At 37.1% G+C, this 26244-nt stretch overlaps 1 long non-coding RNA gene across 1 annotated transcript; it reads right to left on the minus strand.

The window, feature by feature from the left end:
• Positions 1–23925: 23925 nt before the first annotated feature.
• Positions 23926–24399, minus strand: LOC122033449. The gene is made up of 3 exons (XR_006126551.1): positions 24387–24399; positions 24217–24317; positions 23926–23947 (listed from the first exon to the last, which is right to left on the minus strand). It is a non-coding gene; the product is annotated as an uncharacterized LOC122033449 (long non-coding RNA).
• Positions 24400–26244: the final 1845 nt, after the last annotated feature.

Consider the following 26244-nt stretch of genomic DNA (forward strand, 5'->3'; position numbering starts at 1 on the left):
GTGTGTAAGCTCAATCAGTCTATGGACTGAAGTAAAGCTTCAAGGTCTTGGAACATCCGATTTAATAAAGTAATCCAGACCTATGGATTTATTTTATAACCGAATGAGTCTTGTGTATACAAGAAGGGTGATGGAAACATGGTGGTATTTCTTGTACTATACATAGATAACATTTTTGGTAGTTGGAAACAATATCAAAGTGTTGTCAGAAGTAAGGGTATGGTTGTCCAAACAATTCGATATGAAGGACTTGGGAGAATGCATTATTCTTGGGATCAAAGGGATCGCAAGAAAAGAATATTTTACTTATCCCAAGCTTCATATATCGAAACAATCCTTGCTCGTTTTAAGCATACAAAACTCCAAGAAAGGTTTCTTATCTTTTCAGCATGGAGTAGCTTTATCTAAAGAGATGTCTCCGAAAACATCAAAGGAGATAGAGAAAATGAAGGCAGTTCCTTTTGCTTCTGTTGTCGAAAGCCTAATATATGCTATACACGAGATCAGAAATCTATTTTGCCGAGGGCATAGTTAGTAGATATCAAAGTAACCCTGGACAAGGACATTGGACTATGGTAAAGCATATATTGAAGTACCTTAGAGGCACTTGAGATTATATGCTAGCTTACAAGGCAGATAATTTGGTCCCTATGGGTTGCACGGATTTTGACTTCCAATTGGATAGGGATAATAGTAAGTCGACCTCGGGGTTTTGTGTTTAGTTTAGGAGGTGAAGTCATAACTATGGAAGAGTGATAAGCAAAGGTACTTTTTCGGACTCCACCATAAAAGCTGAGTAAGTGGCAGCCTCTAGTCATAGAAGCTGTATGGCTCAGATACTTCATGATGGACTTAGACATGTTTTCTAGTTTGCCCAAAAATCATTACAATTTATTGTAATAATAGTGGTGCAGTAGCAAACTCGAAGAAACCATAAGTCCATAAGGCAAGTAAACACAATAAAGCGCAAGTACCATCCAATACGAGAAATCTTATAAACGAGGAGAAGTTGTTGCCGCTAAGATTGCATCAAGTGATAATATGGAAGATCCTTTCACTAAGGCCCCTAAGGTAAGAGCTTTTGATGGGCAAGTTCAAGGTTTAGGAATCAGATGTATGGCAGGATATATGGTAGCATAGTCTTTTAGTATAAGTGGTAGATTGTTAGAGTGTATACTAAAAGCCTAACTTTTGTATAAACATTTATTTAGAAATAAAGAATCATAGCGGTCAATATCTACATTTATTTGTTAAATGTAATTTGTTCAATTAATTTATATAGTAGACAACATGGTGTGTGGTGTCACACACAGAAGATCATGTTGTCGGTTCTTTATAAATTATAAACAGTTGCTCGCGACTAAGATGGAAAGGAACAAACCGTTGAAGTAGTCGTAGTGTAATTAAGTATTAGTTTATCTTAACTAATAAATTATACTGATACATTCCATGTGTATTGAGTAGGACCATTTTAGGTAAATTCTTTTTTGTACTGACTTTATAAAAGAAATAGACCATAGTTATTATGGAAGTGTGTGCTCTTAATCCTAATATAATAATAAACACATATATTTAGTATTTATTTCTTTGACTTATCAATGAGTGAGATTTAACTCGATAAGTCAATAAGCCTAATAAGTTGGGAATTTGTGTCCTAGTTATCTAGGTTGAGAATGTCCCCAAGTGGAGCTCATAAGCATTGTCATGTTAAACCCTGCAGGTGGACTTAGTTCGACATAACAATAAAGTTGAGTGGGACTACTCTTGGAGCTAGATATTAATTAAGTGAGTTGTCAGTAACTTACTTAATTAGTGGGCATTCATTATCTTAAACACAGGGAGACTAACACACTCATGATAAGAAGGAGCCCATAATGTAATTTGGGATTGGTGCGGTAGTGCGATAATAACTCTCTAGTGGAATGAGTTATTATCGATGAACTTAAGTTGTGTGTTAAGGGCGAACATGAGATACTCAAGCTCATCGGAAGGCCAAAACCAATTTCTCCTCTAGGTCCCTGTCGTAGCCTCATTAAAGCCTCAAGTCCATCCAAATATAAGCCCATCTTGGTGTCCAAGAAGGGGGTCGGCTCAATGCTTGGTGACCAAGCAAGGGCCGACCACATTATCCTCTTAAGGGGCCGGCCCCTTCCTTGGTGCCCAATCAAGATGGGGTCGGCCACAATAATTCAAACAAGGAGGGATGTTTTTGAATTTTTAAAACCTTCTTTTTATAGAAAACTGTAAGTTTTAAAAGTGAGATTTTAAATTTAATAACTTTCCTTATTTGAATTAGGCCACATGTTTTAAAAGAAAGTTTAAAAGTTTTAAAACTTTCCTTTTTTAACCATCCTCATGGTTTAGGAAAAGAGGAAGAGAAGTTTTAAAATTTAAATTTTCTATCACCATGTTAAAAAAGGAAATTTTATAAGAGAAATTTTAAATTTTAAAACATGGTTTTAATTTTTAAAACTTTCCTTTTTTAACTCCTACTTTAGGAAATTGAAAGAGAGCTTGTAAAATTTTATAAGAGGATTTCTTCTTGTAAAATTTTATAAAAAAAATAATATATATATTTCCTTCCTTATAGGGGCCGGCCACCCTTGCTTGGGGCCCAAGCAAGGGGGCGACCAATAGGATTAAATCATCATCCAATCAAATATATGATTGGTGATTGATTCAATCAAGAGGAAAGAAAAGGAAAATAAAAAGGGAAAAGAAAAAACTAGAGGAAGATTTTAATTATTTGTAAAAATTCTTCCCTTATTTGCCTTGGGCAAGTATTATAAAAGAAGGGGTGAGGAGGCTTCATGAGACACAATTCTTATTCTCTTGGAGGAGTCTCTCTTGGTGTGGCCGGCCCTCTCTCTTCTCCCTTTCCCTTTGCTCTCTTCTCCTTGGTGGTGGTGGTGGCCGGATTTTAGAGGAAGAGGAAGAAAGCTTTTGGGTGGTGTTCATCTTGGAGGATCATCGACCACACGACGTCCAAGGCGAGGCGAGGAATACGGCAGAAGATCTCGAGGTCAGTAGTTTACAAAGAGAAGGTATAATTAGCAATTGTTTTCCGCATCATGCTAGTTATTTCTTTTTGTAAGAATTTCAAACACAAGAGGCATTAGATCTAGTATTTCGAATTAGTTTTTCGAATTTGTGTTTTCTTTGTTTTCGAATTTGTGGTTCGATTGTTCTTTTTGGTTAACCTAGAGTTATTTAAGGAAAATAAATATTAGCTTTCCTTAAAAGGCTTTGTCTAGGTGGTGGTGGTTGCTCCCATATCCAAGAAGGCCATGTGCCTCGCCATGCAGTCCTGGAGCCAATTTTGGAAATTAATATTTAATGAAATTAATAATATAGGTGGATTTGAATCAATAGTGTTAAGTTCCACTTGCGATTCAAATCTAAACCATTAAGAACAGATAAGTTAAATTTGGAATCAATGATGTTAAGTTTCGTCTGCGATTCCTAATTTAACTTCTAAAGAACACAATAGGTTATTTAAGAAAAGGTTTGACACTTGTACAAAAATTTTTTGTACAGTGGTACCGATACGTTTTCCTAGGACTAACCAACACTCATAAGACAAGTAAACACATTGAGCGCAAGTTCCACCTGATACGAGACATCGTAAAGCGAGGAGAAGTTGTTGTCGCCAAGATTGCATCAGAAGATAACCTGGCAGATCCTTTCAGTAAGGCTCTTCCGGCGAGAGCTTTTGATGGACATGTTGAGGGGATGAGGATCAGATGTATGGCAGCATAGTCTTTTAGTATAAGTGGGAGATTGTTAGAATGTATACTAAAAGTCTAGCTTTTTGTATAAACATTTATTTTGAAATGGGAATCACATAGGTCAAATGTCTGCATTTAGTTAAATACATTTGCCCATTTAATATATATTGTAGATAACATGGTGTGTGGTGTCATACAGAAGATCATGTTATCAATTCCTTATAAATTATAAGTAGTAGCTCACAACCAAGATGGATTGGGATAAACCATTGGAATGGTTGTAGTGTAATTTGGTATTAGTTTATCTTGACTAAAAAATTACACTAGTACACTATATGTGTATTAAGCAGGACCATTTGAGGTTGTTCCTTTTATACTGACTACATAAAAGAACAGAATATCTGTTATTATGGATGTGCGTACTCTTAATCCTAATATAATAGCAAGCACATGTACTTAGTATTTATTTCTTTAATTTATCAATGGTTGAGATTTATTCGTTAAATCAATAGACCTAGTAAGTTGAGAAATAATATTATTTATATGGTGTGTTGTTGATAATAGAAGGAAGATGTGTCCTAGTTATCTAGGTTGATGATGTCCCCTTGAGGATATCATAAGGATTGTCATGTAAACCCTGCAGGTGGACTTAGCACGACATAACAATGAAGTTGAGTGGTACTACTCTTGGAGCTAGATATTAATTAAGTGAGTTGTCGGAACTCATTTAATTAATGGACATTCGATATCTTAAACACAGGGAGATTAACACACTCATAATAAGAAGGAGCCCATAATGTAAAATGGGATTGGTGCGGTAGTTCAATAATAAATCTTTAGTGGTATGAGTTATTATTAATGAACTTAAGTTGGGTGTTCAGGTCGAACACAGGAAGCTTAAGCTCATCAGGAGGCCAAAACCAATTCCTCCTCTAGGTCCCTGTTCTATCCTCTATAAAGTCTCGCATTCACCCATTTTGATTATCCTTTTTACCCAAGAAAGGGGCCGGCCACATCCTTGTTTGGTGCCCAAGCAAGGGGTCAGCCAAGCCTTGCTTCGTGCTCAAGATGTGGGCCGACAAATCCTTGCTTTGTGTCCAAGCATGGGCCCGACAATACCATAAAAGAAGAGAAAAAGAAGTTTTTATTTAAAATTAAATTTTATTAAAATCTTTCCTTTTATAGTTATCTATAATGGTTTAAAAGAGATATTTTAATTTTGTTAAAATCTTTCCATTTTGTAAACAACCATATATGAATAAAAGGAAGATTTTGTTTAAAACAAAATTTTGTTATCTTTCCTTTTATAGCTATTTACAATGGTTTAAAAAAAGATAGATTTTAATTTTGTTAAAATCTTTCCTTTTTTTGTAAACCATCCACAATAGAAATAAAAGGAAAATTTTATTTAAAACTTTCCTTTTTTACTGCTAGCAAAAAAAAAAAAAAAGAGGAGGAGGGCGGTGCCCAAAGCAAACCTAAGTTCTCTCTCTTTTATTCTCTTTGGTGGTCGGCCTCTTTTTCTCTCTATCTCTCTTTAAGCCGACGCCCCACTTCTTCCCTTTCTTCCTTTTAGGGCTGGATCTTGAAATACCAACACAAGAGGCTAGCGATTTTGTACTTCGATTGAGGTCTCTATAGTTAAACCTAAGGTTACTGTAAGGAGTTTAAATATTCAATTTCTTTGAAAGGCTTTGTCTAGGAAGTGGTGGATGATCCCATACCCAAGAAGGTCGAGTATCTCGCCAATGACCTAGAAGCCAATCCTTGAAATAGATGTTTAACCAACTTCTGTAATATGGTTTAACTTCTGATGAATACATGGATTGAACTTGGATTAATAATGTTAAGTTGCATTTGCAATCCAAGTTTAACTCCTGAAAAACTCATGGGTTGCTAGAAAAAGTTATGTGCTTGTACAAATTTTTGTACAGGGGAAACAGAATGGAATTCCGAGTACCGCCAACAGAGGGCGCCTTCAACCCCCTTGAGGGTGCCTCCAATCTCTGGGTCAGCCGCGCGTGGATAAGGCTTGACTTCTTCACCACTTATCCTGTTGAAGGCGTGTTACGTCACCACAAGTGTACAGTTACGTCATCAGTAATAAAAAAATATCGTATCCACAGGGACTGGTTATAAGTACTAAAGATGTCTCAAAAGTGAATTAGGTAAATAATAGTAAAGGGATTATATGTCTTAAGAAACAACTAAAGATTAGATGTCAAGGTCAAATGTAGAAACTTAGTTTGGTGAAGGTTCTAGTAGATTTGGTTTCTTAGTGATACTCATTAATGTAAAGTGATCTAACAATCCAATCCTCAATTGAAATGTGTTTGCAAGAAGTCACTGGTTATTTCCAGCAGAAAACACCGATCAAGGACTCATATCTAAACCTTAAGCAATCAAATAGCTATGATCCCTATGAAGCCCGTTTAATGGGGCAGCCCTGTCATGACACCCCGCGGTTATACATCATAGAAATATCATCACTAATCAATCCATAATAAGATATAGAATTCAGCACATCAATCCATCGTACTTCTTTATAGATCTCTGCTTCATTCCCTCAAGGTAATCCCCTAAATGTGCATTTAATGGGGCAACCCTGTCATGATGCCCCATGACAATACAATCTAGAACATTCTTCTAAATGATTTTGCAAGAAATACAAACAACCAATCAAGAATGGTATTAGGGCACAAAACATAACAATCCATACAAGATTGATTGATACAAAACATAACAACATCCTTGAATCAAGAAGATGGCAAATCCATGAATCTTACATCAATTTACATCACCAATACTCCCTCCATTCTAGAACAAAGGCATCTACTCCTTAGAAAATAGGAAAAGAACTGAAGACGAGAGGATTGAAGACATTTCGATCTAAATCAAGAGAATAGAAAGGAACGCTTATCTCAATACGATAAGTGATCTCCGGAACCAATCCACCGCCCTTGGAGTCGAATCTTGGATGGGAAACGCCTCCTAATAGGTGGACACCACATCCAAGAACTGATCTCCCCAAAGGGAGAGCCCCCCTTTTCAAAGAGGGGGAACCCCTTTATATAGAAGAGGAAATTTGGACGGCACACAACCCAGGACATGAGTGTGAGATTCACATGTCCTGGGCGCACCTCCTCTCAGCCAAGGTCACACGGCCGTGTGACTCTCACATAGTCGTGCCATGCTCTACTTCTGTATGTCTACACGGTCGTGTAAATCCATACGACCTAGCCAATTTCTGTCTCTGAAAGTGTTGCACGGTCGTGTGGCACACACGAACATGCCATTTTTTGGCTCTGGAAGGGCTGCACAGCCGTGTGGCACACACAGCCGTGTACTGGCTGGCTTGAAAAGGTGGCACGATCGTGTAAGCTTCACACAACCAAGGCACTCTCCCTTGCTATTGATGCTACACAACCCTGTCATCACCACACGACCAGGGCCATTCCCTATTGCAAGGTCGTGTGGCACACATTGCCAAAGTCATTTTCCTCCGTTTGATCGTAGAATTGGCTATGAACATCAATTTTTCTCCAAATTTGACTCCTGAAAGTATAAAACACACAAGAGCAGATCTCCGAACAAAGAAAAGTATTTATGCCAAAAGTAAAGTAAGGAGCATGAAAGTGCATAGCTAAAGCATGTATAAAATATAAGAATGTGCGTCAAAACATGCTAAACAAGTGTATAAAATCTACGCAAATCACACCCCCAGACTTAAACTTTTGCTTGTCCTCAAGCAAAAGACCGCAATCAAGATTCATGTATTCAATAATGCATCATAATCCTTAATGCACTTTCCTAACTCTATCAAAAAGTTTCATTAATAAACATGATTATGGAAATAAACCAAGTATGGCTTAAGCATAAGTCTCTTGTGCACAGTGCAAATAAGTAACTCAAAACCCTTCAAGTTTCAATCTTTGTCCTAGTCAAGTCGTCATCCAATTGAGTTCCTAATGTTTCTGGTGATAAGCACTTACCTGCCACACACTTGGTTCATATTTCTCAATCAACCCAGGGTCTCAAAGGCGTGCTCGATATCAGGAGAACCATAGAAGTCATTTCCCCAGTAACTTAACTCGGTCTCAAAGGGGTGACTTGGTAGTTTCCACTCACGACAACTATTTTTTATATCCCCTTTTTTTTCTCGACACTTTTTTTTTTCTTTTTTTTTTACACTAAGTGATTGCATTGTGCAACACTTAAACACATAAGTTCATAGGCACAAAAGTTGGGATATTTTAATTTTTTCAAATGAGCTTTCAAGATTCGAGCCTCATCCAGTAACCAAAATGAAGTTTGAGAAATTACAATGGAAACCAAGTACTAAACAAATAGGATGAATCATGACTATTTCAATGATATCAACTATTCAAGCTCAAGTAAAGTGAAGTGAAAGTAAGATCCTTAAGGTTAAGCCAAAACTCAAACTTATTTCTATATGATACTTAGCTCACATCATGCTACTCATGATAGAGAAAAGAGGTACACTAAACATACTAGCATTATTTACAATATCATGAATTAAGATAAAGAACGTGCTAACAATTTTGCTTTTGAACAAGTAAGCATAAAAGTGAGGATTGTTGTTTCTTCAATAGGAATGCCATAGAATTTTTCAAAAGATAGTCAAATGACTATCAAAAACAATCCAAGAAAAACAAAATAAATGAAAAACAAAAACAAAAACAGAGAATGTAGAAAATTGTAGATCCCCCCCCCCCCCCCCACCCCACCCCCAAAGACTTAAACTCTTCATCATCCCGATGAAATCAAAATGGTGGTGGAGGTGGACGAGGGAAAGGAGGTCTACATGGACATCCAATAGGAAAGCTAGGAGAATTTGGAGTCTCACTCAGGATCCTATGATACTCATAGAGGGCATCTACTTGTTGGCTAGTAATACTCATGCCCTGTATAAATTCTCTCATTCTAGCTTGATCAATATCATAGTCCTGAACAAATTCGGCCACTTGACCTTGAAAATTCCTCATGAACTTAAAATGATTCTGTACTTCTCTAAACTGGTGATCTGATAAAGAAAAGTGATCCTCCAACATTGTTCGTTGGGCATCCTGCTTCTCATGAAGCGAGTTTAGAGATGTACAAAAATCAGAGAAATCAAATCTGGAACTACCTGTACCATAGGCAAAAGAGTGCCTAGCAGGTTCCGAATGTTCGAAAGGCTGCGGATGTCCAGATGACGAGGGCTCAAGGTGGGGCTCTGTGTCTCCGAATATGGAAGGAACATTCTCAGGATCTCTATCAATGATTACCCAATTAGCAGGGTTGCAGATAGAGGTGCGTTCGGGATAAGGAAGAGGTAATGGAAAACCATTCTTCCTAGGAAAATCAAAACCATTCTCATCCCGACAAATCATTTTCATAGCAAGACATGCATCAATATCAATCATGTCATTGCCATGAATGACTTCCAACCCATCTAGATAAAGTTCCAAATTTATAGCTATTTGAGTAATCAACCCACCAAAAATAATTGATCCCAAGGATGCCCTCTCGGCTCTCACCAAGGTTTGCAAAAAATAAAAATCAGAATCAAAGTCAACCTTATGTAACATAGCCCACAGAGAATAAAATTTTATTTTCTTTATAACCCCATCACTTTCCCCTCTACCAAAAATAGTTTTACTCATGACACTATGTAAATATCTAAAAACGGGGTTTTTCATAAGAGCAGCCTTAGCTCTAGAGGGCTCATAGGGTTGATCTAATCCAGTAACAAAATTCCAAAAATGATTCCAATTAAATCTTGAGTCAAACCTGCAAGAGTTACCGGTAGACAATCCAAAACAATTATTGAAATCACTAAATGTCCACTGAAACTCTTGATTCATTAGTCTAAAAGTTATTTTGCCAACAAAATCATCTTCATTAGCAATGTGAACATCTAGTGAACTCAAAAACTCCAGTATGATACGAGGATATGTAGGTAGATGTGTGTACATAATATCATTCCAATCAAGGGACCCAATCATCCAATCTACATCATCTCTAATTCCTAGCATATCCAAAATAGTTGGATCCATATATCATGTACACACAATCTTTCTATTGACAAGAATTTCAAATCTAGACTTATGATCTTCATTTCTAAAAATTATATTGAATTTATTGTCGTTACCTTCGTCGCATGCTATCCTCTTTCCCTTTCCCTTTGTCGGTTGCTTTCCTTTTTCTTTGGTAGGCTCCCTTCCTCCGCTTGATCCACCGCTTCCTTTGTGAAGTTTCTTCAAAATATTGGACATGTTCTCAAGCTTGAGTAAGGAAAGGTGATGTTTTGTTGGAGAAGTAAGTTCTTGTAAGAATAGATCTTGAAAGACAAGATCTTTGGGACTAGGGGTTGTAGATCTTGAATATAGGAGGGGAGAGAAGCATTGTTAAGATCTAGATCTGAGAGGATTAGAGGAGAAGTTGAAAAAGAGAAGAGTCTGGAAGAGAGGAGTGACTTGAGGAGGGGGGTTGTGTGTGCCAACACGCCTAGGTATGGTCGTGTCTTCAAGACATGGCTAAGGCAGATCAATCCACACGGGTCGTGTAGATCTACACGACCCTAACCCTCTCCTTCTTGGGTTAATCCACACGGCCGTGCCAATTTGCACGGCCACAACCTGTTGGTTAATCCTAGGAAAACATACTGGTTTCACTGTATAAAATTTTTTGTACAAGTGTCGAACCTTTCCTTAAATAACCTATTGTGTTCTTTAGAAGTTAAATTAGGAATCACAGACGGAACTTAACATCATTGATTCCAAATTTAACTTATCTGTTCTTAATGGTTTAGATTTGAATCGCAAGCGAAACTTAACACTATTGATTCAAATCTACCTAAGTTATTAATATCATTAAATATTAATTTCCAAAATTGGCTTCCAGGACTGCATGGCGAGGCACATGGCCTTCTTGGATATGGGAGTAACCACCACCGCCTAGGCAAAACCTTTTAAGGAAAGCTAATATTTAATTTCCTTAAATAACTCTAGGTTAAAAAAAAAAACAATCGAATCACAAATTCGAAAAAGAAGAAAACACAAACTCGAAAAATAAATTTGAAATACTAGATCTAATTGCCTCTTGTATTTAGAATTCATACAAAGAAAAATAACTAGTATGATGCGGAAGAAAACTACTAGTTATACCTTCTCTTTGTAAGTTAATGACCTCAAGATCTTCTGCCGTATTCCTCGCCTCACCTTGGATGTCGTATGGGCGACGATCCTCCAAGATGAACACCACCCAAAAGCTTCCTCCTCTTCTTCTAAAATCCGGCCACCAACACCACCAAGGAGAAGAGAGAAAAAGGGAAAAGAGAGAAGAGAGGGAGGGTCGACCACTTGATGATCTCCAAGCAAGAGAATAAGAATTGTCTCTCATGAAGCCCCCTCACCCCTTCTTTTATATTACTTGCCCAAGGCAAATAAGGAAAATTTTTTTACAAAAAATAAAATCATCCAAGAATTTTTCCTTTTCCCTTTTAATTTTTCCTTTTCTTTCCTCTTGATTGAATCAATCACCAAAATTGATTTTGTGATGATTTTATTTATTTTATTATGGCCGGCCACTTGCTTGGGCACCAAGCAAGGTGGCCGGCCACCTCATCAAGAGGAATAAGGAAATATATTTTTAAAAAAAATTTACAAGAAGAAATATTCTTATAAAATTTACAAGCTCTCTTTCCTAAAGTAGGAGTTAAGAAAAGGAAAGTTCTAAAAAATTAAAACCATGTTTTAAAATTTAAAACTTCTCTTATAAAATTTCCTTTTTTAACATGATGATAGAAAATTTTAATTTTAAAACTTATCTTCCTTTTTTTTCTTAAACCATGAGGATGGTTAAAAAAGGAAAGTTTTAAAACTTTTAAAACTCTCTATTAAAATATGTGGCCAAATTCAAATAAGGAAAGTTTTTAAAATTAAAATCTCTCTTTTAAAACTTATAGTTTTCTACAAAGAAAAGATTTTAAAAATTCAAAAACAACCCTCCTTGTTTGAATATTGTAGTCGGCCCCTTCATGCTTGGTCACCAAGCAAAGGGCCGACCCCTATAAAGAGGATGTGGCCGGCCCTTGCTTGGTCACCAAGCATTGGACCGGCCCACTTCTTGGACACCAAGAAGAGCCTTACATTTGGATGGACTTGAGGCTATAATGAGGCTGCGACAGGGACCTAGAGGAGAAATTAGTTTTGGCCTTCCGATGAGCTTGAGTATCCCGTGCTCGCCCCGAACACACAACTTAAGTTCATCGATAATAACTCATTCCACTAGAGAGTTATTACCACACTACCGCACCAATCCCAAATTACATTATGGGCTTCTTCTTATTATGAGTGTGTTAGTCTCCCTGTGTTTAAGATAATGAATGCCCACTAATTAATTAAGTTACTGACAACTCACTTAATTAATATCTAGCTCCAAGAGTAGTACCACTCAACTTCATTGTCATGTCGGACTAAGTCCACCTGCAGGGTTTAACATGACAATCCTTATGAGCTCCTCTTGGGGACATTCTCAACCTAGATAACTAGGACACAGATTTCTTTTATAATCAACAACACACACTATAAGTAATATCATTTCCCAACTTATCGGGCTTATTGACTTATCGAGTTAAATCTCACCCATTGATAAGTCAAAAAATAAATACTAAATATATGTGTTTGTTATTATATTAGGATTAAGAGCACACACTTCCATAATAACTAAGGTCTAGTTATTTTATAAAGCCAGTACAAAAAGAACTTACCTAAAATGGTCCTACTCAATACACTTGGAATGTATCAGTGTAATTTATTAGTTAAGATAAACTAATACTTAATTACACTACGACTACTTCAACGGTTTGTTCCTTTCCATCTTAGTCGCGAGCAACTGTTTATAATTTATAAAGAACCGACAACATGATCTTCTGTGTGTGACATCACACACCATGTTGTCTACTATATAAATTAATTGAACAAATTACATTTAACAAATAAATGTAGATATTGACCACTGTGATTCTTTATTTCTAAATAAATATTTATACAAAAGCTAGGCTTTTAGTATACACTCTAACAATCTCCCACTAATACTAGAAGACAATGCTGTCATATATCCTACCATTCATCTGATTCCCAAACCTTCAACTTGCCCATCAAAAGTTCTTGCCTTAGGGGCCTTAGTGAAAGGATCTTCCAAATTATCACTTGATGCAATCTAGGCGGCAACAACTTCACCTCGTTTATGTGATTTCTCGTATTGGGTGGTACTTGCGTTCTATTGTGTTTACTTGCCTTATGGACTTATGGTTTCTTCGAGTTTGCTACTGCACCACTATTATTACAATAAATTATAATAATTTTTGGGCAAACCAGAAAATATGTCTAAGTCCATCATGAAGTATCTGAGTCATACAGCTTCTATGGCTGCCTCAGAGGCTGCCACTTACTCAGCTTCTATGGTGGAGTTTGAAAAAGAACCTTTGCTTATCACTCTTCCATAGTTATGACTTCACCTCCTAAAGTAAACACAAAACCCCGAGGTCGACTTACTATTTTCCCTATCCGATTGGAAGTTAAAATTCGTGCAACCACAAGGACCAAATTATCTGCCTTGTAAGCTAGCATATAATCTCAAGTGCCTCTAAGGTACTTCAATATATGCTTTACCGCAGTCTAATGTCCTTGTTTAGGGTTACTTTGATATCTGCTAACTATGCCCTCGGAAAAATAGATTTCTGATCTCGTGTATAGCATATATTAGGCTTCCGACAACCGAAGCATAAGGAACTACCTTCATTTTCTCTATCTCCTTTGATGTCTTCGGAGACATCTCTTTAGATAAAGTTACTCCATGCTAAAAAGGTAAGAAACCTTTCTTGAAGTTTTGCATGCTTAGAACAAGGATTGTTTCGATATATGAAGCTTGGGATAAGTAAAATATTATTTTCTTACGATCCCTTTGATCCCAAGAATATATGTATTCTCCCAAATCCTTCATATCGAATTGTTTGGACAACCATACCCTTACTTCTGACAACACTTTGATATTGTTTCCAACTACCAAAAATGTTATCTACGTATCGTACAAGAAATACCACCACGTTTCCATAACCCTTCTTGTATACACAAGACTCATTCGGTTATAAAATAAATCCATAGGTCTGGATTACTTTATTAAACCGGATGTTCCAAGACCTTGAAGCTTTACTTCAGTCCATAGACTCATTGAGCTTACACACAAGATGCTCTTTGCTCTTTGTAATGAACCCTTCTGGTTGCTATATATATGGATGTTTTCTTCAAAACTTCCATTAAGGAAAGCTATCTTGACATCCACTTGCTAAATCTCATAGTCCATATGAGAAGTAATAGATAAAAGAATCTGGATAGACTTAAACATGACTACCGGTGAAAAAGTTTCCTTTTTCAACGAGCCTTGCTTTGAAAGTTTCTACCTTCATGTCTATCCCTCTTTTCCTATTGTAGACTTATTTTCACCCAATGGCTTTGACACCATTTGGTGATTTTATAAGCTCCCAGACTCTATTAGAGTACATATATTCTAATTCTGTATTTATTGCTCTTTGCAAAGATGCTGCATCTTTATCTTGGAGTGCTTCGTCATATGTCCGGGGATCAGGTTCATGTCCACCAGGGATCAAGTTCAAAGACACTCCCAAAACATGAATCTTTTAGGTTGCCTAACAACCCTCCCACTACGACGAGACACTTTCTGTAATTATGTATCATTTGTGATACGAGTTGCAGTTTTTGTGATATTTCATCTTGTATAGTTGGTACTAGATTAGACGTGTCCTTTAATTTCCTTAAGAACAATTTTTTACTCATGGGCTTGTGATTTACAGTATAGTCCTTTTCTAAAATCAGGCATTGGTGCCAACAATGACCTTCCGATTTTAAGGACTATAAACCTCTTTTCATTTTTCTAGGATAACTCACAAACAAGTGAACTCATGTCCAACTTATCAGCATCTCTCATGTGCTAGACCACCCAAATCCGAATCTGCTTCAGACTAGACTTACGCTCATTCTGCAATTCTATGGGAGTAGAGAGTTCTGACTTAGAAGGTACTATGTTCACTTCCGTTTCTAGTGTATATCCTTAAAACGAATTTGGTAATTTTCTGAATAACTCATCATCGATCTAATTATTCCATAAGAGCCTTATACCTTCTTTCTACTACACTATTCTGTTGGGGTGTACCAGGTGCAGTTAGTTGGGATTAAATCCCGTCTTCTGATAAGTGACTCCTAAACTCTCCTAAGAGGTACTCGTTACTACGATTTCACCGTAGTGTCTTGATACTTTTACTTTGACGTTACTCCACATCAGCCTAGTACTCTTTGAACTAATCAAAGCACTTAGACTTGTGGCGTGTCAAGTAAATGTATCCTTATCTCAAATAGTCGTCTATAAAAGAGATAAAATATTCAAAACAACCTCTTGCTTGGATAGTCAAAGGTCTACACAAATCAGAATGAACCAATTCCAACATATCTTTGGCTCCATACCCCTTTGTCTTAAAAGCTTCTTGGTTATTTTTCCTTCCGAGTAAGAATCACAGGTTGGAAAGATTTCCACTACCAATGAACCAAGAGTTCATTGGTTATTATCCTTTGAATCCTACTCAAGTTAATATAACCTAGCCTTAGATGCCAAAAATATGATTGGTTCATTTTCGAAGGTTGCTTTCTCTTTTTAAAGTTAGAAAATGTGTTATTAATTTTCATTTATTGCATCGTGGGAGTTATTGGATTATAAATTGTCAACCAACATACCAGAGAAGATAACTTCCCTATTTTTCTTGATAACAACTTTGTTATCAAAATAGACAGAATATCTATTCGTTAATAGTTTAGAAACTGAAATCAGGTTCTTTCTAAACTTAGTACGTAAAGACAATTTATGAAAATCCATATTTTATTCCTTTCAAAGGATAAACATCTCCTACTGCAACAGCTGCTACTTTTGTAGTAGTACCCATGTAGACGGTGTTTTCCTTTACATATAGCTGTCGGGTTTCCTGGAACCCTGCAATGAATTGTAGACATGATTAGTGGCATCTATATCTACACTCTAGGTACTAGTAGATAACACCACTAAACATGTTTCAACAACTAATGAATTAAATACACCTATATTGTTCTCAGTTCTAAGAGGATAGTCTACCTTAATGTCCAAGTCCTATTTCCAATCATTATAATTGAGACTACTAAGTCTTTTCTATAGTATAACAACTAAAGGATTGACAAACATTTAAAATCCTGAGAATCACAAAAATATTTGGTCAAGACCAACACTTTAAAAACCCCTTGAATTTTGTATGCCACGATAGTGTGGACGTATACAAATTCAAAAAAGAGATTTTGACCATTAATTTTTTTATCTCGTCATCCTAACTTCATGACAAATAAAATTAATAGTTGGTCTATCTTTGATCAAATATTTTGGTCAAAACTTTGAATTTAAAATAACATTGATTCCTCAAACAATATTATTTAAATTCACCAACACCTCAAACACCGGGAATTTTGCATGCCACGATAGTGTGGACGTATACAAATTCAAACATTTGTAAGAGGAGGGTTTTACCCATTAATTATCTTGTCAATAAATCTTTATGACAAATAAAATTACCTCAAACACCGTGAATTTTGTATGCCACGATAGTGTGGACGTATACAAAACCAAACATTTGTAAGAGGAGTTTTTCCCATTAATTTTATTTTCTTGTCATCCTGACAAATAAATTTACCTCATACACCGTGAATTTTGTATGCCACGATAGTGTGGACGTATACAAAAACTCGACATTTGTAAGAGTGGGGTTTAATTTTATTATCTTGTCAACTTATCTTTTTGACAAATTAATAGTTGGTTTTCCTTTGGTCACACAAATAATAGCAGTGACTCCGATGGGGAGGATACTATTAGACGTGCCTAAGTGTATACCATTACTTGACACTAAGTCCATTAATAAGATTGTGCCCCTTCCGATGGGGAAGATCACACGCTCTTAATTAATTTCCTATAGTCATCCTAAATGGAAGTTTGATCTAGCGATCCGCAAACAAACTCATCCGATATGGAGGAAGACACTCAGAGCCAACGCGCAAGTTTGTTTGCATCACTTACAAACTAGTAATGGAGACCGTGGAATTTATTTATAATCCCTCTCCCACTTAGTTATTTAAAATGAGGATTTTAACCTATGCTAGCATACATCACATGCACATAAACATCACAGTAAATAAAAGTAATAGATTTGGAAATTAATTTTCCAACTATTATGGCCTTTTCCATCACTGTCTTCAGTATGCTCCAACCCTAGCTACTGCCATCTTTAGCCACCGCCTTCAGGTCGAGTTGTCGCATCTATCTTGCTTCTTATTCCGCTGTGCCTTTGGTCCTTCAAAAGTACCACGCCTCGCAAGCATCCGATTTGCGACAAAAATAGAATTTTACATGTGTCGATCCTATATTCCACGAGGGAATGTACATGAAATCTAGATCAAAAATAAAATTCTAAAATCCTAGGGCTAATACAGCTCCTGCTGTATAGTTACATACAATCATGCACACACACAATAATGCCCTTGACACGTCTAAGGGTCTAATCACACACAATATCTATAAGCCATAATAGTTGGAACCTACAACCAAAAAGTTAGCACATCCTACTATTATCCTGCCTAAATTATGTATGACATGTGCATAACCTATTTGAATTCTAAACACACAGAGACAAACCCTAGCTCTGATACCCATTGTTGGTTAATCATAGGAAAATGTACCGGTTCCACTGTAAAAAAAATTTTGTACAAGTGTCGAACCTTTCCTTAAATAACCTATTGTGTTCTTTAGAAGTTAAATTAGGAATAACAGACGGAACTTAATATCATTGATTCCAAATTTAACTTATCTGTTCTTAATGGTTTAGATTTGAATCACAAGCGGAACTTAACACTATTGATTCAAATCTGTTGGTGCGGGAAGCTTCCGAAGATCGAACTCGTATTTTGATAATGGCAAAGGATTCAAATTTAAGATGTTTAGTGATCTAACAAAGTGGTTAAGCGTTTCAGGAAAAGTCCTAACTGTGGTTAGGCAAGGTAAAAACCCTAGGGGGTGGTAACCCTATGCGGAAAGTCTTGGTAGGTCGAAGGCTTCAGGCAAAAGTCCTAGGGGGTGGTATCCCTAGGTGGAAAGTCCTGGTGTCGCGAACCAGGTGAAAGACTGGACTAGCCGGGAAGCGGATGTCCAACAGAAAGTCCGGAAGCTTCGAGTGCTGAGCAAAAGTCCAGTCGATCTGGAGGATCGCACTGTAAATAGGTAAATCTCCTGAGTGGAGTAGGTGAGGACGCGTTCCCCGCAGAGGGAACAGTAGGCGTCGGGTCGACCTAGGGTTTCCGATTAGAAACTCGAAGTCGGACTCGGACAGTCTAGAGACTATCAAACTTTCACTTTTATACTATCACTTATGTGTTACGAGCTAACTTTGTGCTACAGGGTATTTTTGTGTTTAACATATCTTGCAGGGACGAAAGTGCAAAATTAGCCTCGGATGAACAGTACCGAGGCGCCTCCATGGAGCTTGGAGGCGCCTCGGGTGCAAAACCTGAATTGGCTGTGAAGCAAGCTTGGAGGCGCCTTGAAGGAAGCCAAGGCTCCTTGGACAGCTTGATGAAGGCGCCTTGGAGAGGCTGAAGGCGTCTTGAACCTGATAAGGTTCGACCAGTTCAGCCCTTATCTCCGCAGCTGACTCGGCTCATTCAAGGCGCCTTGGTGAATAGTAGAAGACGCCTTGAACACCCTTTATAAGGGATCTCGACCAGCAGCTCAACCCAAGCAATTCCAAGTAATCTCTCTGCGACCAGCTGCTAACGACACGATCCCTAACTGCTGTGACAACCACCCGACGACCCGGAGCTCCGAAACTTCAGTTTTTCTCACTGTCGTCAGTATAATTCAATTGTTTATTGTTAGCTATTGTACTTCATCTTGTAATCATTTTTATCGAGCTTATAGTTGTTGCCCACGCAAAGCGATCAAGGATTGCGGGCCTTCGAGTAGGAGTCGATCTAGGCTCCGAACGAAGTAAAATCCCCTACATCTTTCTGTGTGATTGTTCTCTGTTTATTCCGCTGCTTTAACTGCTACGCCTTTACGATTCCGATAATCGAAAAAAAATAGCCGCGAGCGCTATTCACCCCCCCTCTAGTGCTTCTTGATCCAATAATTAGTATCAGAGCGGGGTAGCGTTGATCTGGTGCAACCACCAATCACGCAATTTTTCGCGGTGTTTTATATTTTTCGGAGTCAACTGAAATTACTACTATTACTATATTCCAATTTTTTTTTGTTCGTTCGTATCAATTTCGCTCGAGGTTGGTGCAACACCACTCGAGTTAGTTCTCTTTTCAAGTCTTTACTCCCGCATTGCTAATCCAAGACGTAGTCTTGGGACATATTTTTTTCTTTTCCTTTTTGCATATTCTCTCAATGGCCCAACAAGAGGGTTTCAGCACCGTCCGTCCCCCGCTCTTCTCCGGAGAAGATTTCGGGTACTGGAAGGGATGGATGGAGACGTTTCTAAAGATCCAGTTCGAGATGTGGATGATCATCCGAACTGGATTTCAACTACCGACTGACACCGATGGCAAACCTACTCCCTGCGAAGACTGGGAACCCTCCCTCATCAAGAAAGTGGAAGCCAACGCCAGAGCTACCTGCACCCTCCAGTGTGGATTGATCAAAGAGGAGCTCAACAGAGTTGGTCCATTCTCATCAGCAAAGGAGCTTTGGGAAAAGTTGATTGAACTTCAAGAGGGAACCTCCGACACGAAGGTGAGTAAACGTGATTTACTACTTAATAAATTATATAATCTGAAAATGCAGGAAGGTGAGATGACAAGTTTACTACATGCAAGAATTCAAGACATCCTTAACTCTCTCCACGGAATCGGGCAAAAGATAGAGAATCGGGACGTCATAAGGTACGCACTAAACTCGTTTCCGAGGAGCACATTGTGGGTATCAATGGTAGATGCTTACAAAGTCTTCAATGATTTATCTTCAATAAAATTAGATGAATTATTCTGTGAGTTTGAATTACATGAGCAGACTAATGCACAGCCGACCGAGAAGGGGGTTGCTTTGATTGCAGGTGCCAGTCGAACACGCGAACCAAGAGCACGACGAAGAACTGAACCTGAATCGGAAGAAGATCCCGACTCAGACGATGAAGACGATGAACTAACAATCGAGCTCGTGAACCTCATAAAGAATCTCTACAAGAAGAAGAAGGGCTTCAACAAGAAAGATCTAAAGAAGGTGGTACAAACCAAGGAGGTTCAACCAAGTTCAAAAGGTAAGTTCGAAGTTATCTGCTACGGGTGCAACCAGAAGGGCACATCAAGGCCAACTGCCCAAATCAAAAGGAAGCTAAGAAGCAGAGAAGGAAGAAGGCCCTGAAGGCGACGTGGGACGAATCTTCTTCGGAAGACGACGACGACGAACTTGATTAGACAAGCCTACTTGCTCTGATGGCTAGGGACCAGATTGACGGATCCGAGAGCGAGAGTGAGTAGGAGGCCGAGTCCGAGCGAAGCCACGGATCCATATCCGATTCCGAAGGACCAGATCCCGCTGTAGGTATCCCTCGTCTAAATAATCTAGTCAATTATTTGTTATGCAAACTAGCTAAGTCGAACCTTAAGGTCAAGTCACTTCTAAAGGAAATAGTAGTCCTTAAAGAAGTGACTAACTCTAAATCATTACCTGACCAAGTTCAGACTGGAAATTCAACTCAAGTTCAAAAACTTGAGGAAGAAAACTCTGGTCTAAAAATTCAGGTCAAGAATTTAAAAAATACTTTAGAACAGTTTTCTTTAGGTTCCAAGAATCTTGACTTAATTCTTGGGGCACAAAGAGCCGTTTATAATAGAACTGGGCTAGGATACAAAACCAAAAAGAAATATAAATCTTGTTTATACTTAATAAACAAAATAGTAAGGTAATCCAAGCATGGGTCCCCAAGTCCAAATTGGTCAATCAAGTTGGACTTACCAATTTGGACTTGGTCAATACTGGGTCCCGAAGGATCAAATACACTACCTCGATAGGCCATACACTACAACAAAAACTGCAAACGACAACGGATATTATCCGTTGTCGTAGGGTCAAAAAACCGTTGTAACTGAGGGTGTTGTAGAATGTATTGCCCTACGACAACGGTTTTGAAACCGTTGTCTTTGTAGACATTTGACAACGGTTTTTATCCGTTGTTGTTTATATGCTCAAAATTTGGCTACGAAGGATACGACAACGTTTTAAAACCGTTGTGGTAATTTCAACAACAGAAATAAACCGTTGTAGTAGACTTTTTTTACAACAGATATAAACTGTTGTGGTAGATAATATTTGACTCGTTTTATTTTTTTACAACAGTTTTAATATATTTTACAATGGATAAAACCGTTGTCTTTTATCACTTTTTACAAAAAAATTCCGTTGTGATTTACCTAGTTTTTACAACATTTTTAACTGTTGTCTTTAATGTTCATTAATACCAAACAACTAATCTTATTTTAAGTTAAGCAAACCACTAATACAAAACTAAATATTTACTAGATTAAATCCAAAATAAACATTCATATATAATTCATCTTGTAGCCACATATATTACAAAAATATACAAAATGAGTTGTTACTCATCAAAATACACATGTTTTCCATTACTGTTCTCCATATACATTAAATCACATGTTTTCCATTTGTTGTTCTCCATATAACTTTTAATTTACAAATTAGCAAGGCAAGCTACATCCTAACAAAGCTCACTCCTTGCATAAAAAATCTCAAGCCTCACGAATTGGCCGAGTTACGTACCTGCAAGAGGAAAATTAAACAAAACTTATCAATTCCAGTTTAGATTTATTCATATAAATCTACATAAAATACAAGCAATATAACCAACTTATAGTCTAAGAAATAAAACTTATGCAATACAAACTTACGCAATACAAGAAATTTCAGGATTTCACATAGCTCTAATATAAAGCAATTCCATGACGACACTCAATTCCAGAATTCTAGAATTCTGATTTAGATTTATTCATATAATTATACATAAAATACAAGCAATATAACCAACTTATAGTCTTAGAATTTAACTTATGCAATACAAACTTATGCAATACAAGAAATTCCAGGATAAAAGAAACAAATCAACTATTCAAATGTCTATTTAGGATGCAGACTGGCACCATATTCAACTACACAAGCAAGTCTATTCATGTCAGAGATTGCGATCATACTCATGTTGAACACTATATCAAGTCTAAGTAACATAGACATGGAACAGTTGCAGCACTGGCACCATATTCAACTACACAAGCATTATCATACTAGAGATTTGAATGAACATTAGTTATCAAATTTCGTAAACAGTAAGCAGTAGAGCACTAGCCTTGTATGTTAAACTTGTTGAATGTACAATATCTCATAAGAAAGTTTACCTTTAATGCTATCACAATAATCACATCAGAGAGAATACACAAATCAATGAACTGATCCATAGTGAGTCTTAGCTCTTCAAGAACCTGAAAAATAAGGATGAGGATAAATACAGTAATTCAATTAGCAATAAGCAGAATAATTCAATCACAAAGATTTTTTTGGAACTAGGATCCATTAAATGACGGAGAAATTCTTGCACACTAAAGTGTCACAATAAAAGTACTTGTTATGCACAAGCAATGACCTCAATTGTTGTGTTAATATCGTTAGTTGCATCTTCCCTCTTTGAATATCTAAAGAATAAAATAAGCTTAAAGATTATCATTATCTTGCAAAAAAAAAAAAAGGAGGGGAACAATGACAAAAATGTAAAGACTAGCTTTTTGGCAAGTTCTTGTTTCTTCAGCTCTGGATTTTCACCGTCAAATACATATCTGGCATCAAAAAAATGATAATAAAATATTGTGGCTAAATGAGAAATAAAATGATATTTAGACATGCAAATGGACTTACATTGGCTCGATACATGCTTCTAATAATCTGATAGTTCGATTGAACATCCCTTGCAAATGACTTATTGGCCATACAAAATGTCAAGAGTTAGAAGAAGAAATAAAGAAGTCCAAGTCAAGCATAAATTTTTCTCAAAATTAGAGCACTTTAACATTTATCATCAACAACAAGATGGAATAGAAGTGTAAGATCACCTTGTAACTTCGCCAGTCTGGTTAGTAAGAGTGTTCATGCCAGTTCTTCCGACAACGATCTGACAACTTTCACTAACCAAACAAGACCAATTTTCTTTGTCTACAAGTCGGTTGAGAAAGAAACGACTTTAAACCCATTGTTTTCACAAGCTCTACTATAAATTGTGTTCATCATACAAGCTTTCTTCTAGAAGCGTAGGAGATGGATATGGCAAACAAACTAATTAAATTGTTCTAGCCCATGGCAATGATAGACTAAACCATTAGAAGTTTGTAGGATTATCAGTTGCTTCACTCAAACCAATTCTAACTCTCAGGCAACAGTATTCAACTATATTCCTCGATGATAAATATGGCTAACACAGTTCCCAAGAAAAAATATTTTCCAGATTCATACAAAGTCAACTCACATGAATAGAGTCTAATTGCAAATTACCATCATGGCATACACAAGGACTATAGAACATAAACCAAAAAAGAAAACTAGTTTACCTGAGCATCGTACAATAACTAGAGTAGCAAATACAACAGAGATGCCAAAGATGGAGTCAGAGAATCCCCTACACAGTTAAGTTAGTACACTTCAATTACAAGACCTTGAAGGGAATAACAATAACTACACACTGGGGAATTTCATCAAACAATTTTACATGCCTACCTCTCCAGCCCAAGCAAAGTAGCCACAGCAGTAACGACCTAGAAAAATCCAAGCATAATTGATTAAAATTCCATAGTTCAACCTCACAAATTGTAAAATAAGGGGAAAATAGAGAAGCGACGACCTAAAAAAAAAGAAACGCTTCTGACAGAGGAATGAGTAGACGGCATGCCTCCCGACCGAACTTCCGCCCGGAAGTCATGTAGGGTGTGTATCGATTACATGTAAGCGAGGCAGGATTGTAAATTGTGAAGTCCGGAGTACTGAAATCCTCTAATTCTTCTGGCGTAGGACGGATGCACCTGCGATCCTTCCAATTATTTCATGCAAAAGAGAGTTTTTCTTCTTCTAGTTTACATGTTTTCCCTTGACATTAAGGAGAGAAAGAGGAGATAGTTAGCTCACTAACACTAATATATGCATATGTATGATCCAGCGTGCTACTAACACAACTATGATTCACTACTAGAGATCAACAGAACCAACGCAAAGATGACTTATCTGGATAACTGTCGAACTGTAGAGTTGAAGAGCATCTGTAGCATTCTTATTAGTAGTATTTTTCACTTACATGTTGTGCATGAACAGGGAATGATAGGCCCTTGCAGAGACAATTTGAACTTTGATTCGATGCTCGGGATCCCAGTTGAGGAATTGGTCATTCACAAATACCTTGTATCATTCAGATGGCATATTAGGATCTATGAGGAATTACATCAAACACTTGATGTGCATGTGTACCTTATCCAAAGAGGTGAGGTGTTAATAGATCAAACTTCAAATAACTTCCTCCCTCAGATGAAGATGAAATAGTTACTTATGGAATTACAAAATTAACCAAAAAGCAGAACTGAAACCCCAAAACTAGACAACAGAACGACAGCAAAACAATTTAAAGGAAAACTGAATTCAACCAGAAGTAAAATAGTTGTAGATTTTGAAAACTCATCATGGCATCCTCTATCTACCCTTTTGTATCCGGTTACTTCCTTTGAGAACTTACAAGGGAAATCAGTAAAACATATTTTTTGTATCACCAAACTTCACAACACGATATTTCATATCTACATTCATGTATGTACCAACAATATGGTATAGGGCCAAAATGCACATACCTGATGAAGTACGATTGGTTTGTTGGCGAAATCAACCAATGGCTTTGGGAAACTTAGTGTCAAAGGATGGAGGCAAGTGCCAAATCCCCCAATAAGGATGAGTGCTTTCATGGTGTATAATTGCTTTACTTCTATAAATCAGGTGGAAGATCTGAAGACCAAGCAACAAACCAAATTTGTTAAGCCTTGTATATATGATGAATCTTAAGTTAATCACAGAGAATGCAAAACTAAGTTCGCCAGATCTGTCACAAGAAAAGAAGACAAAAGCTAAAGACTTTCAGCATTTAGCATTAAAATCTAATTCTGGAACTCCATAAATCACCCGGAAAAGATCAAGAACTCACCGCAATTCAAAGCGATAGCCAGCGAGAAAAGAACAAATGAAATACAATAGAAGAAGAGGTTCGGGATCTCACCAAAAAAAGATATTTTTTATTTCGGGATTCGACGAGATTCCCACACAAAAAGAGCCGATCCTGCCCGTGAGAAAGAGGAGAAGAGGAAGATCACGACGATCTTCGAAGCCCACCTATGACCACCAAAGAAGATCAACGACAAAATCATTCTTTTTCTCCTAGCAGAAAACAAGAGTAAATGCAAAAATCTCTCGGAAACAGAATCTTGACATGGAATCGGGGAAGCGGAACCTAAAGTGATAATCTTCGAAGCGCCAACCAATCTAGAAGAAGCTTCCTCCGCCGCTCCCCTGCGAAACTCCACACAAACCGCGCTGCCTTCACCAGCGGCGCGCTGTCGTCGTGGCAGATCCCGTTCTCCGGTTTCTCCCTCCCGTGCGTCTGGATCTTCGGCAGCCCATTGGAGAACGTCGCCGCTCGAAAAGAAAACAGCGAGGGAAAGGAAAACAGCGAAGGGGGGAAATGACCAAATTCAACTACAACGGTTTTTTGAAAACTGTTGTCGTAGCCACTAAAAACGCGGATAAAGACAACGGTTTATAAAACCGTTGTAAAAAGTGTTGTCGTTTTAAAAAAAAGTCGCTCAATGACAACATTTTTGCTAAAACCGTTGTCTTTTATATTTAATGGGGAGTTCAAAGACAACGATTTTGGCAAAAACCGTTGTCTTTGAGTAAATACGCAACGCTTTCTCTTAAAACCGTTGTCGTAGGGGTGTTGTCGTTTGCAGTTTTTGTTGTAGTGATATTGAGACTATGATCCAGGGGGAGTTAATAGAAAAACCATTAAAATTAAAATTTAAAATTTAAAATTTAAAGTCAAATTCAAAATCAAATTAAAATTTAAAATTCAAAGTCAAATTCAAAATCAAATTAAAATTAAATTTTAAAATTCAAAATTCAAAATCAAATTAAATTATAAATTCAAAATTCAAAGTTCAAAATTCAAAATCAAATTAAAATTAAATTATAAACTCAAAATTCAAAATTCAAAATCAAATTAAATTATAAATTCAAAATTCAAAATTCAAAATCAAATTAAAAATTTGAAATTAAATTAAAAATT

The sequence above is a fragment of the Zingiber officinale genome, chromosome 11B (assembly GCF_018446385.1).
Source record: "Zingiber officinale cultivar Zhangliang chromosome 11B, Zo_v1.1, whole genome shotgun sequence".
In the NCBI taxonomy this organism is placed as follows: Eukaryota; Viridiplantae; Streptophyta; class Magnoliopsida; order Zingiberales; family Zingiberaceae; genus Zingiber; species Zingiber officinale.